The sequence below is a fragment of the Plecotus auritus genome (genome assembly GCF_963455305.1).
Source record: "Plecotus auritus genome assembly, chromosome: 1".
In the NCBI taxonomy this organism is placed as follows: Eukaryota; Metazoa; Chordata; class Mammalia; order Chiroptera; family Vespertilionidae; genus Plecotus; species Plecotus auritus.
Window position 1 is genome coordinate 23644811 of NC_137770.1, and position 12856 is coordinate 23657666.

At 44.6% G+C, this 12856-nt stretch overlaps 1 protein-coding gene across 4 annotated transcripts in view; it reads right to left on the reverse strand.

The window, feature by feature from the left end:
• ADCK1 (aarF domain containing kinase 1) overlaps positions 1–1760 on the reverse strand; it is a 121474-nt gene extending 119714 nt beyond the window's left edge. The window contains exon 1 of one of the 4 annotated variants that reach the window (XM_080672315.1): positions 1699–1760. The gene's annotated coding sequence lies outside the window, so the exon portion shown is untranslated. Of the gene's footprint in view, positions 1–1390; positions 1460–1501 lie in introns of those variants that run through there. The other 3 variants (XM_080672314.1, XM_080672317.1, XM_080672316.1) reach the window with 3 other exon arrangements.
• Positions 1761–12856: the final 11096 nt, after the last annotated feature.

Sequence of the window (12856 nt, forward strand, 5' to 3'; positions counted from 1 at the left end):
GCACAACGTATTCTGAGGTGCACACGATTAGGGCCTCATTCTACAGATAAGGAATTGAGTTTTAGAAAAGGTAAGAAACTCAGCAGGGAAGCTAGTAAGCGATGGAGCCTGAACTTGAATGCAGGTGTGTCTTTCCAACTAAGAGAGCACAGGGTCAAGACAAACAAGTGGTTCGCTGGACCCTGGGGTGGGTCACTGGAGTCCCTCAGTGAGTTGGGGGAGAGAAGAGAGGGAAGGAATGGATATCTGAATCAAGCACTATTCTTATTTTACAGGTCCCTTGTCTGACAAGAAAATGTGTATATCAGAAAGAAATGAAGTGCAAACGCTCCCAGCAGAGATCAAATCTGGCATCCATGAAGGCTGTTGAGAAATAGCCAAGCCAGTAATGACATAAGATAGAATATGATGTAATAATTACAAAATTAAACCAGCAAACAAGAACACAAAGGCCTAGCCCTAGCCGGTTTGGCTCACTGGATAGAGCGTCGGCCTGGGGACTGGGGGGTCCCAGGTTCGATTCCGGTCAAGGGCATGTACCTTGGTTGCGGGCACATCCCCAGTGGGGGGTGTGCAGGAGGCAGCTGATCGATGCTTCTCTCTCATCGATGTTTCTAACTCTCTGTCCCTCTCCCTTCCTCTCTGTAAAAAAATCAATAAAATATATATTAAAAAAAAAAACACAAAGGCCTATAACCAGGTGTAAAGGGTAAGAGTTTTAAGTACATAGGATTTTTTCCCCTATATAACAGTAGAACTCAAAAATAAGTCTCCAGAACAACAACATCCCCATTTCCTAGTGGATGCAAATTCTTGCTCCCCACTTAGACCTACTGAATCAGAAACTTTGGGGGTTGGGGTCCAGCATTGTGTTGTAACAGCCCTCCAGGTACACTGATACGAGCTAAGTTTGAAAATCACTGCAATAGGAACATGCTTCAAAAAAATGTGGGAAGGCACAGTAAACTCTAATTCACTTTCAACTGGGCAAATACAGCTTGAGCACCCACGAAGTGCCAAGCATCATGGAGGTAATCAATCAATACTTGTTGAATTGAATGACTTCCTAGTCAGTGGAAAGCAAATGCCACTTAAACTGGGGAGAGAGCTGCACCGGGTGTCTTCTAAAGGCTGCTCTCCACACACGGGCTGTCATGGGCACTCATTTATTGTGCGACCCGAAAATGCAAGGCCCGGCTAGGTGCTGGAAACGAGGTGCAGTCTGGGCACCCCGCACGTCCAGGCGGGAGGGCCGGTTTCTGCTTGGCCCCTGCTTTAGTTCAGAACAAGCTGCAGTCCCAGCTGCCTGCGCCTTGCAGCTCACAGATCACCTGGGGCTTAGGACGTCTGGGTGAGCACCCTGCTACCCTCTAGCTCCAGCTCTACCTACTGGCAAGACTGCGCCACCGAAGAAGCCAGTCCACGCTTCAATATATTGATAAATATTGATGTAAGCCAGGCAGGAGAGTCTCCGCCGAGGGGGTGGGGCACTGCCAGTCACCTGAGCCACGTGCCCGCGTCCGCGCCCGGTGTGACAAGGTCACGGCTGGGGTTTCCTCCAGGCTCCCCAGGTGGCTGCAGTAGCCCGAGCAGGGGAGGGCGCCCGGGGCGTCCACGCTGGCTTCCCCGCGCTCCACGCGCCGTGAGACCCTGGCGGCCCCGGCTCTGCGACCGCTTCAGAGGGACCGCCTTACTCACCCAGAAGGAAGCAGAGCCAAGGCGCCCGGCCTCCCACCGCAGCCGGGAACGGGAGGTGTCAGGAAACGTCGCTCTCCTCCACGCCCTGATTGCGTTTGGTTAAGCCGGGCGCCCCGCGGCCTGCCGGGACTTGTAGTTCTTGGTTCCCTAAGCCGCAGGGACCCCAGACAAAGAACCACCGAGGTCCGCTGAACTGGAGGAGGCAAAGGGGTCACCGACACTGTACCTGTTACATGGCCTTGTTTCTTTGCCTGGGCCGCGGACACGGAATCTTCCTGAAAACTTGTTTCTCAAGAGGCTTTCCAAATAGCAAAGTGTTCAGTGGAGGATGGAGTTGTGGGCTGTGTGTTTTTAATAAGGAATTAGAAAAAGTAGTTGAGGAAGAAATTTACTGGCAGTTGCTAAGTAGTACAGATGTGCTCATTAATCTTAATTATCTTTGGCCCCGATTTATTCGTTTACTGACAGCTATCGAATGTTTGTTCATAAGATGTATTTTGTTTTGTGTGTGTGTTGTAAATATATTTTTATTGATTTTGGAGAGGGAGAGCGAGATAGAAACATCAATGATGCCCTAGCCAGTTGGCTCAGTGGATAGAGCGTTGGCCTATAGACTGAAGGGTCCCAGTTCAATTCCAGTCAAGGGCATATGCACGGGTTACAGGCTCGATCCCCAGTGGGGGGCCTGCAGAAGGCAGCCGATCAATGATCCTCCCTCATCATTGATGTTTCTATCTCTCTCTCCCTCTCCCTTCCTCTCTGAAATAAATAAATATATATATAAACAAACAAACAAAAAAAAGCAGCAGACGCATATAAAAAAAATAAAAACATCAAAGGAAACAGCAAGTGCAGCTGGAGGGCAGCCCGGGTCCTGGGTGCCAAAGGGAAGCCGGTGCTGGCAGCCAGGGGAAGGAAGGCCTACTCTTGCACGAATTGCGTGCATCAGGCCTCTAGTTTATTACAAAACTATAAAAATCAACACAGGTGGTATTAAAATAGGAATTGACAGAGTAGGGGGAGGGGGGGATGAAACAGCCTAGAAGAGTCCAGAAACAGGTCCACTGCCAGGGCCAGGACTTTCCCAAACAGGGTTGTGAGCTCAATCCCCAATAGGGGCATGCAGGAGGCAGCCAATCAATGAGTCTGTCTCATCATTGATGTTTCTATCTCTCTCTCCCTCCCTTCCTCTCTGAAATCAATAAAAATAAATTTTTTTAAAAAATAAGAGTAGTCAGGCAAGGCCTCTTTGAGGCTTCTTAACCTGCTGAATGAGGAAGTCAGCCATGGGGAAGATGAGCAAGCATGTTCCAAGCCAAGGAAACAGCAAGTGCAAAGGCCCAGAGGTAGGAAAGAGCTTGGCATGTTTGAGAAACATGTTTTAAATTGAGATGGTATATGACCAGAGAAGCTAAATAGAAAATGTACTGACCAACCAAATCCATAAAGGGAAGCGACTAACTTACTTCAGAACCTGCCAGAGTCCCAGTTGTGTTCCTGGGGCAACAAGGCCTGGGGTTGGTAAACGGAGGTTTTCATGCAGGATGCTGTATATTTTGTACCAAAAGTGTGGCCCATCTGGGAGAAAGCATCACATAGTAGCCAACCAGAGGAAAAGCAGAAACCAAAGTGCACGGTTCTTCCTTAAGGCAATGAGAAAAAGCTCCCGCAGAGGAAATGATAAAGGAACTGTGTTCTATGTGGGAGACGAGCCTGAGGCCTGTGGTAATGGAAGCAGGAAAGCCGAATTTAGTTCCAGCAGGGTCTCAAAGGTGAGAAAAACCCTGCAGAGGCTGCATCCATAGAAGCAGCAGCAGAAGGAAGTATGAACCGGAGACCAGGAAGCTTGTGTTACAGGTGTCCTCAAACTGCGGCCCGCGGGCCACATGCGGCCCACCGAGGACATTTATCAGGCCCGCCGGGTGCCGCTGCCTGTCCTGCTTAGCAGCCAACTCGTCCCGGGCCCGCAGTGCGCATAGGAATTTGTTCATAGTTGTTTTTTTAAACTATAGTCCGGCCCTCCAACGGTCTGAGGGACAGTGAACTGGCCCCTGTTTAAAAAGTTTGAGGACCCCTGTTTAGCACCTGCTCAGGACAGAGAATGTCCCAGCAGGACAAAGGCAGTTAACCCCAGACTTCAGGCTGAAGGTCAGGGTTCTGCTATCCCAAAGGGCCACTTTCAGCTTTATTGAGCTATTATTGACATACCCTAAGTTTTCTTTTTTTTTTTTTTTTAATTTTTTTAAAATATATTTTATTGATTTTTTACAGAGAGGAAGGGAGAGGGATAGAAAGTCAGAAACATCGATGAGAGAGAAACATCGATCAGCTGCCTCCTGCACACTCCCTACTGGGGATGTGTCTGCAACCAAGGTACATGCCCTTGACTGGAATCGAACCTGGGACCCTTCAGTCTGCAGGCCGACGCTCTATCCACTGAGCCAAACCGGTTAGGGCATACCCTAAGTTTTCTTAACTGCCACAAGGGAGAGGGGGAAAAAATCCTTGTGAAATGGCAGCTGATATATCTCAATAAGGAATAAAAAGCATATGAATTCATAACCAGAATTCTAAATCAATATATCTATTCTACATACATTTATATGCAAATAAATGCATATGTATGCTATCATTTATCAAGTACTTATTATTTAAATGCTTTAAATATACTTTCTCATACAATCCTCATGAGGTGTGACATAGATACCTTTATTATCCCCATTTTATAATTGAGCAAACTGAGGCACAGAGAGTTAAGTAACTTGTCCAAGATCACTCCATAAGGGCAGAGCTGGTATTCTACCCCATGATTCTGACATGGGCATTCTGGATTGGGCAGCCCAGATTCTGGACTGGGCAGCCCACTCTGATCATAGATGTATTTAGAGAGGGATTCATTTGAGGCAAGTATCTGGGACCAAAGTAAACTATGCCCTGAGGTCTTTGAGCAATTTCAACAGGAAATAGGCAAGCTGGCTCAGCAGTAATCTTTTATTATCAACCACTTATTGGCCACACCTCTCAAATTAAGAGGCATAATGGACTGGGAGTTAGGCGAGCTGGGTTCCAATCCTGCCTATGCTACTAATGAGCTGCCAGCCTTGGACCCTTGACCTATCAGTCATTTTCCCTCCCTGGGCCTCACAATCCTCTTTTGCAAAGTAAAGGGCCTTTGTGGACAGAACTCAAAGGGTCCTTCTAACTCTCATATTCCATGATTCTTTGAGTCTGTAAGCAGTGTCCTACCTCGGATGGACTAACATGGAGTAATCCCCTCTGCTGAGTATCCTCTCTATCCTCCCCGAGTGCTCTGCCCTACACCCCAGGATGCTGACTGGCACTGCTTGCTTCCCCAAGGCTGTCTATGACCAGGAGACAGGGAAGGCAAAGGAGAGAAAAGTCTAGATGTTTGTTCACACACAGACACACACACACACACACACACACACACACATACACACACACACACACTCCTGCGTAATCTGCCCTTCCTATCTGCATTGCAACAGTAGCTGGGTTCCTCTCCTGCCACAGCTCCTGTCGGGGTACCTCTGCCCTAGCCCCAGATCTTTTTTTTTTTTTTTTTAATACATTTTATTGATTTTTTACAGAGAGGAAGGGAAAGAGACAGAGAGCTAGAAACATCGATGAGAGAGAAACATCGATCAGCTGCCTCCTGCACAACCCCTACTGGGGATGTGCCCGCAACCAAGGTACATGCCCCTGACCGGAATCGAACCTGGGACCTTTCAGTCCGCAGGCAGACGCTCTATCCACTGAGCCAAACCAGTTAGGGCTAGCCCCAGTTCTTGCTGGGCTCAGGAACACACATGGTGCCCCTTTAGGCCTAGGGGTGGCGATTGCTTCCTGTTAGTGCCCAGATGCTTCCCCACCCCCTTGTTCCCTTAAATGCCCAAACCTGCCCTAACCGGTTTGGCTCAGTGGATAGAGCGTCGGCCTGCGGACTGAAAGGTCCCAGGTTCGATTCCGGTCAAGGGCATGTACCTTGGTTGTGGGCACATCCCCAGTAGGAGGTGTGTAAGAGGCAGCTGATCAATGTCTCTCTCATCGATGTTTCTAACTCTCCATCCCTCTCCCTTCCTCTCTGTAAAAAATCAATAAAATATATTTTTTAAAAAAATAATAATAATAAAATAAATAAATGCCCAAACCTCTTCTACACACTCCATTCATTCAACACTGCATTGAAACCCTATCTATTTCCTGTAGGACCCTGTCTGCCATAGCCCCCTAATGGTGAGGTGGCTTTCCTTCTTGTAATTGCTACCATGATATTGAAATCTCTCCTCCTGTCATGAAACAACATGGGAATCCCAGACCTCCAGCAGAGAACCTAGAAATAGGTACTTTCTGGGTGAGGGAGCAGGATTCTCCAAATCTCCCATAGTGGTAGGAGCATCAACACCAATGTTCTATTAATCAAAGTCTATATAAGCTCTCAAGCTCTCTTGAGAGAGACCACATGGAGTCAGAGACCTGGGTTTCAATCCTGGCTCCAGTTCACTGGGTTTAAATCCTAGGTCAGCTACTTACTGGCTGTGAGACCTTCTTGTGCCTTAGATTCCTCATCTGTATAATGAAGATAATAGTATGTGCCTCTCAGGCTTGCTGCAAGGATTAAATAAGACAACCTAAAGGAGGGCTAGTACATACTAGCCTGGCACATACTAAATAGATGCTCAGTAAATGTTCATCCCCTCCCTCTCTATTAGACAACTAGGAGAAAGAAAGGGGAAGCCATGAAAACAATTAGGTAAGGTAAATTTTCTCCAGAAATACCATACCACCTCCTTCAGTTCTCCAATGAAATAGCCAAGGGCTGGAATGGCAATGGACCAAAGCAAGAAAAAGAAAAAAGAACAAAAAAAATAAAATAAAAATGCTCAAACCCAACTGCAGTAAGCAATTAAGGAACAATAGCTAAATACTTTCTATAATTAGAATGAGAAACCATCGCAAGTGATCAGAGTGCCTTTGTCTGCACTGACCCTTTACACCCAACGGTCTTGGCTCATGTGAGATGGAGAGAGGGGGTCTTTGTGTCTTTTTTAGTTTTCTTGATAAATTAAATCTCACACCACCCTTCTATTGCCAGGAAAGGAGGGCAGAGGAGGCATTGAGCACCCTCTCATCAGAAAAGAAAAGCAATTGGAAGTGTGACTCATGTTAGCAGCTAATTTGATCCTGATAAAGGAAAGGGTCTTATGGTTTCCCCTGAGATCTACTGACAGACACCCGGGTCCTACTCTGCTTATAGGGCAGGTGTGGGAGAGGGGAAGCATTTCTGTAACAAGTGGCAGCACATGGGTTTTGTCATCCACCTATCATACCTCTTTTGCTAAAATCTGAAGGGCAAATCCTTATCTTTAACCGTGGATATGCTAGACAAAAGCAAAGGAGAAACGATTCCCACAAACATTAGTGCTAGAGAATTGCTCTCTTGGTCTTCCCAGAAGGACCACGCTAGCTTCCTGGCCCTGAATCTCTGTGTCTGCCCAGGCACTATTCTTCCAGGGCCCCAGGTTCCAATTTTGGGTCATCCTTTTCATTCTTCTCAGTCTCTCATTGCTAATTAACTCAGCCTATTACACTTCCGTCTATATACCCTTCCCATCTTTCCCTTTCTCCCCATTCCTATCACCACAAACACTGTCAAGCTCCCCATACATTTATGCCTAGACTTTTCCACAGACTTCCATCCAGCCCCCCTTCCTCCAGAACCCACCCTCTCAAATACATCCCACAAAGAGCCACCTAAAACACACATCCACAATGCCGTGCTCTCTACGGTGAGTTTGGTACAAGTGCCCCTGGTGGTACACTGGATACTTTTAGGTGGTGAGGTACACACGGTTAGTGTCCTGCCCCAGTCCCCATTAGCAGGCCAGTACCCCCACCACTCAACTGCTGTGAGTGGTGGCTACTGACAGCTCACAGCTGCCCCATTCTCTGGAAAATTGACTGTCTCATCAAGAAATGTCTGAATAGTCACACTCACCCATTCCCACATTATGCTTTCAGGAATATATTCTGTTTTTTGAACACATGGATGCTACAAACTGTTTCTTTGGGAGAAAACCAGGTCACTCTTGGAAAATTGAGAACACCTGCAATTCAGTTCTATGAAAGGACATGGAGACCTAGTTGTGTCTGTGACTGGAAGGAACAGTTATTGGATGTCTACTATGTTCCAAGTACTGAGCCACTATTGAGCACCAGGTCTTGTTTTGAGGATACTAATATTAGTATAAATAAGAAGATACTCCTGCCCTGCTAAGAAATCCATAGTCTGGTGGTAGACACAGATAATTTTTTTTAAAGTTTACAATTAATTTTGAAGTGTTATCCTATATAATAAAAGGGTAATATGCAAACTGACACTAATGACGCAATGACCGGTCGCTATGATGTGCACTGACCGCCAGGGGGTGACACTTAACGCAGGAGCTGCCCCCTGGTGGTCGGCGCACTCTCACAGTGGGAGCTCCATTCAGCCAGAAGCCGGGCGCATGGCTGGCAAGCTCAGTGGTGTGGCGGGAGCCTCTCCCACCTCCTCTGCAGCACTAAGGATGTCTGATTGCTGCTTAGGCCCGCTCCCTGTGGGCCTAAGTTGGACATCCCCCGAGGGATCCTGGGTTGCCAGAGGGATGTCTGACTGCCAGCTTAGGCCAGATCCCCCGGGGAGCGGGCCTAAGCTGGCAGGTGGACATCCCCTGAGGGGTCCCGGACTGTGAGAGGGCACAGGCCAGGCTGAGACCCCACTTCCCCTGAGTGCACAAATTTTTGTGCACTGAGCCTCTAGTATAGATATGTGTGTACAGTAATTCTGGGGGTGGGGGGGGTGGGGAATCTCCATAATGAAGTTCAGGTTCCAGCATCTGGGTTCAGTGTGGTCTCTCCCACTCACTAGCTGAGACACCCCAGGAAAGTCACTGATGGTGTCTGCTGGCAGAGAGAGAGAGAGAGAGAGAGAGAGCAATTGAAATGCCCTTTAGAAGTCTGGAAGGATATACATCAACATAATGGGCATTGTCTCTGGGTAATAGGATTGCAGGTGGTTTTATTTTCTTCTGTTTGCTTTTCTATTTTTAAAAATTTTTTCCTGCCCTTCCTATTTTAAAAAATTTTCCTTTTGAAACCAGAAAAAGAGACTCACTAAATTTTCTTATCTTAATGTGGTGTAATTCTCAGAACTATCTCCAAGTTCCACTCTTCTGAGGCATATCCCTTCCTCCTCATGCTTTGTCTCTCTGTATATCTATCTGGCAGTGTACTTCAAAGGGTAGTTGATAGGACCATCTTCTTCAAAATCACTTGGAAGTCTTATTAAAATACAAATTCTGGCCCTAACCGGTTTGGCTCAGTGGATAGAGCGTCGGCCTGTGGACTGAAGGGTTCCAGGTTCGATTCCAGTCAAGGGCATGTACCTTGATTGCGGGCACATCCCCAGTAGGGGGTGTGCAAGAGGCAGCTGATCGATGTTACTCTCTCATTGATGTTTCTAACTCTATCCCTCTCCCTTCCTCTCTGTAAAAATCAATAAAATATATTTTTAAAAAAATACAAATTCTGATCCCAGATTCAGACAGTCGGGGTGGGGAGGAGGGGAGAAGAAATCTGTATTTTGACAAGTTCCCTAAATGATTCTTTTCTTTTCTTTTTTTTTAAAATATTTTTATTGATTTCAGAGAGGAAGAAAGAGGGAAAGAGAGATAGAAACATCCATGATGAGAGAGAATCACCGATCGGCTGCCTCCTGCAAGTCCCCCACTGGGGATCGAGCCCACAACCCGGGCATGTATGTGCCCTTGACCGGAATCGAACCTGGGACCCCTCAGTTCGCAGGCCAACGCTCTATCCACTGAGCCAAACCAGCCAGGGCTAAATGATTCTTTTCTGTACCATAAGCCTGAGAACCACTGTTAAGGTGAATGGAGCATTCTATTTACATTAATTTTCTAGGTAACTAGGACTCATCTACATGTATACTTTTTTTTTTTTTTTTTTTTTATACATCTTTGTAAAGTAAGTTTGCTGAACAGTGTTTTCTTGGTGACTGCAGGTCATACATATCCATGATATGGAGTGGGCATTCCTATTGAGTTAAAGATATAAAGATATAAAGGATCCCAGCCCTGACCGGTTTGGCTCAGTGGATAGAGCGTTGGCCTGCAGACTGAAGGGTCCCGGGTTCGATTCCAGTCAAGGGCATGTACCTTGATTGCGGGCACATCCCCAGTAGGGGGAGTGCAGGGGACAGCTGATTGATGTTTCCCTCTCTATCCCTCTCCCTTCTTCTCTGTAAAAGATCAATAAAATATACTTTTTAAAAAAATAAAATAAAAATAAAGGATCCTGGACTATGACACTTCTATAGTTTATCTTTTACTTTTATTCACCATCCAGTGTCTGTTATTCCTTTTATTTTATTTTATTTTATTTTTAATATATTTTATTGATTTTTTACAGAGAGGAAGAGAGAGGAACAGAGAGTCAGAAACATCGATGAGAGAGAAACATCCATCAGCTGCCTCCTGCACACCCCCTACTGGGGATGTGCCCGCAACCAAGGTACATGCCCTTGACTGGAATCGAACCTGGGACCTTTCGATCCGCAGGCCGACGCTCCATCCACTGAGCCAAACCGGTCAGGACTATTCCTTTTATTTTATTTTATTTTATTTTATTTTATTTTAATCTTTTTTTCACTGATCCCCCTGTCCCCTGCCTCTTGGAGCGTCCTGCACTCTCTCTGTCTGTGCTCCTCTCCCCCCACCACCCTTCCACCCAGTTCAGAGAGCACCCCCTCCCCCACCCCCTGCCACTCAAGGCCCACTACTGTTATTCCTTTTATAAAACATCATTTATTTACTACCTCTTAATACACAGGTTGTCCCACTAAAAGAAAACAGGGCTATTTAGAAAAATGAGTCATTCCAGCCCTGGCTGGTTTGGCTCAGTGGATAGAGCGTCAGCCTGCCGACTCAAGGATCCCGGGTTCGACTCTAGTCAAGGGCATGTACCTTGGTTGCGGGCATATCCCCAGTGGGGGGTGGGCAGGAGGCAGCTGATTGATGTTTCTCTATCATCAATGTTTCTAGCTCTCTCTCCCTCTCCCTTCCTCTCTGTGGAAAATAAATAAAATATTTTTTTTTAAAGAAATGAGTCATTCCAGATCTGAAGATAGAAATGAATATGATGATCCTAGAATATCGTGTTATAAAGGAAGGCATGGAAGTTATCAAAGACTATTGGGGTTGGGTCAAAAGGACTCAGAAGTCAACATGCAGAGCCTTTTAGCAAGTGGGACCATTTGTTCATCAATCAGCTAAAAACATCAATGAATTAAAGCAAATCAAGTATGTTGAGATCCATGAGTTTATAATTATACTCTGGAAAAAAATTAAGTCACTTCTGAAGAATGCTAGGAAATGACCTAATTATTTTAAAAACTATAATTATTAAAGAGAAAAAATCAGGCATTCATTCTCTCTTCATTGTCTGTCCCAAATAGTAATCAAATAGTTGATGAAGGGAAACTTCTCTTTTATAGAAATATTCCAGCTAGTAAATGGAAAAGGAATGATAGGATATCACCAATTTGTAATTCCTAATAATTTATGAATGTAGCAATGATCATAAATGGCTGCTAACCTCATAAGACCACCAGATTTTGAATCTTTCATAGAAATACCACCATCTCTGAAGTTCCTTTATCCTTCCCATACCCCACCTCAAAAACAAAGCAAAACAAAACTCTGAATCTGATCAAGCCTCTAGATCTAATGGAGAAAATTACAAGAAATGAAAGAGAAGGAACAACATCACAAAGATAAAATCAAGGCTATGAAAAACTCTACAAGGCAAATGATCTAATTTCTTCAATAAATTATTGCATGAAAAAAAATAGAGGGAACCTATAAGCAAAGATATATAAGAGACATATCAACCAATCACAATAGCTAAAACTTATTTGGATCTCAATTCAAATAAGCCAACTATATTTATGCAAAAAGCAAAACCAAGAACACATAAAACATAAAAATGTTGCCCTAACCGGTTTGGCTCAGTGGATAGAGCGTCGGCCTGCGGACTGAAAGGTCCCAGGTTCGATTCCAGTCAAGGGCATGTACCTTGGTTGCGGGCACATCCCCAGTAGGAGGTGTGCAAGAGGCAGCTGATAGATGTTTCTCTCCCATCGATGTTTCTAACTCTCTATCCCTCTTCCTTCCTCTCTGTAACAAATCAATAAAAATATATTAAAAAAAAAAAAAGAACTCTTAACAAAAAAAAAAAAAAAAAAAAACATAAAAATGTTGAGAGAGGGAAATGCCAACACTGATTGGATATGTGATGATATTATGATATTAAAGAATTATTTTTTAATTTAGGTGTGATAATAGTACTGTGTTTTTTTTTTAAAGGAGTTTTTATTTTTTAGAGACACATGCAATATGAAATACGATGTTTGAGATTTGTTTCAAAATAATCCGACGGAGAGAGTAGGAGAGGGTAAGATGGACAAGATTGGCTCAGAGTTGAAAATTGTTAAAACTGGTGATGAATTCATTCAGGTTTGTTTTTCTATTCTCTCTACTTTAGAATTTGTTTGAAATTTTCATAAATAAGGTATTCTGCAAATTCATGGTTAAAACTTGAAGAGTTCAGAAAAGTAAAAGGAGAAAATGTAAATTATCCATAAACCCACCCTGCGGAGATAATCACTATCATTTTACACTACATCTGTCTAGCCTTTTAAATACGTAATAGAAGTCCTGCTGCGGATACTGTTTTGTATCTGCTTTTTTCACTTAAATCGTATATTTTTTCCTTGTCATTAAAAATTCTAAAATATTATTCTAATAGTTGAATTAGTATTTTACTTTTTTTAAATATATTTTATTGATTTTTTTACAGAGAGGAAGGGAGAGGGATAGAGAGCTAGAAACATCGATCAGCTGTCTCCTGCACAACTCCCCCTGGGGATGTGCCCACAACCAAGGTACATGCCCTTGACTGGAATCGAACCTGGGACCCTTCAGTCCGCAGGCTGACGCCCTATCCACTGAGCCAAACCCGTTAGGGCTGCATTAGTATTTTAGTTCCTAACATTTATTTAATCAAAACTCTATTTTTG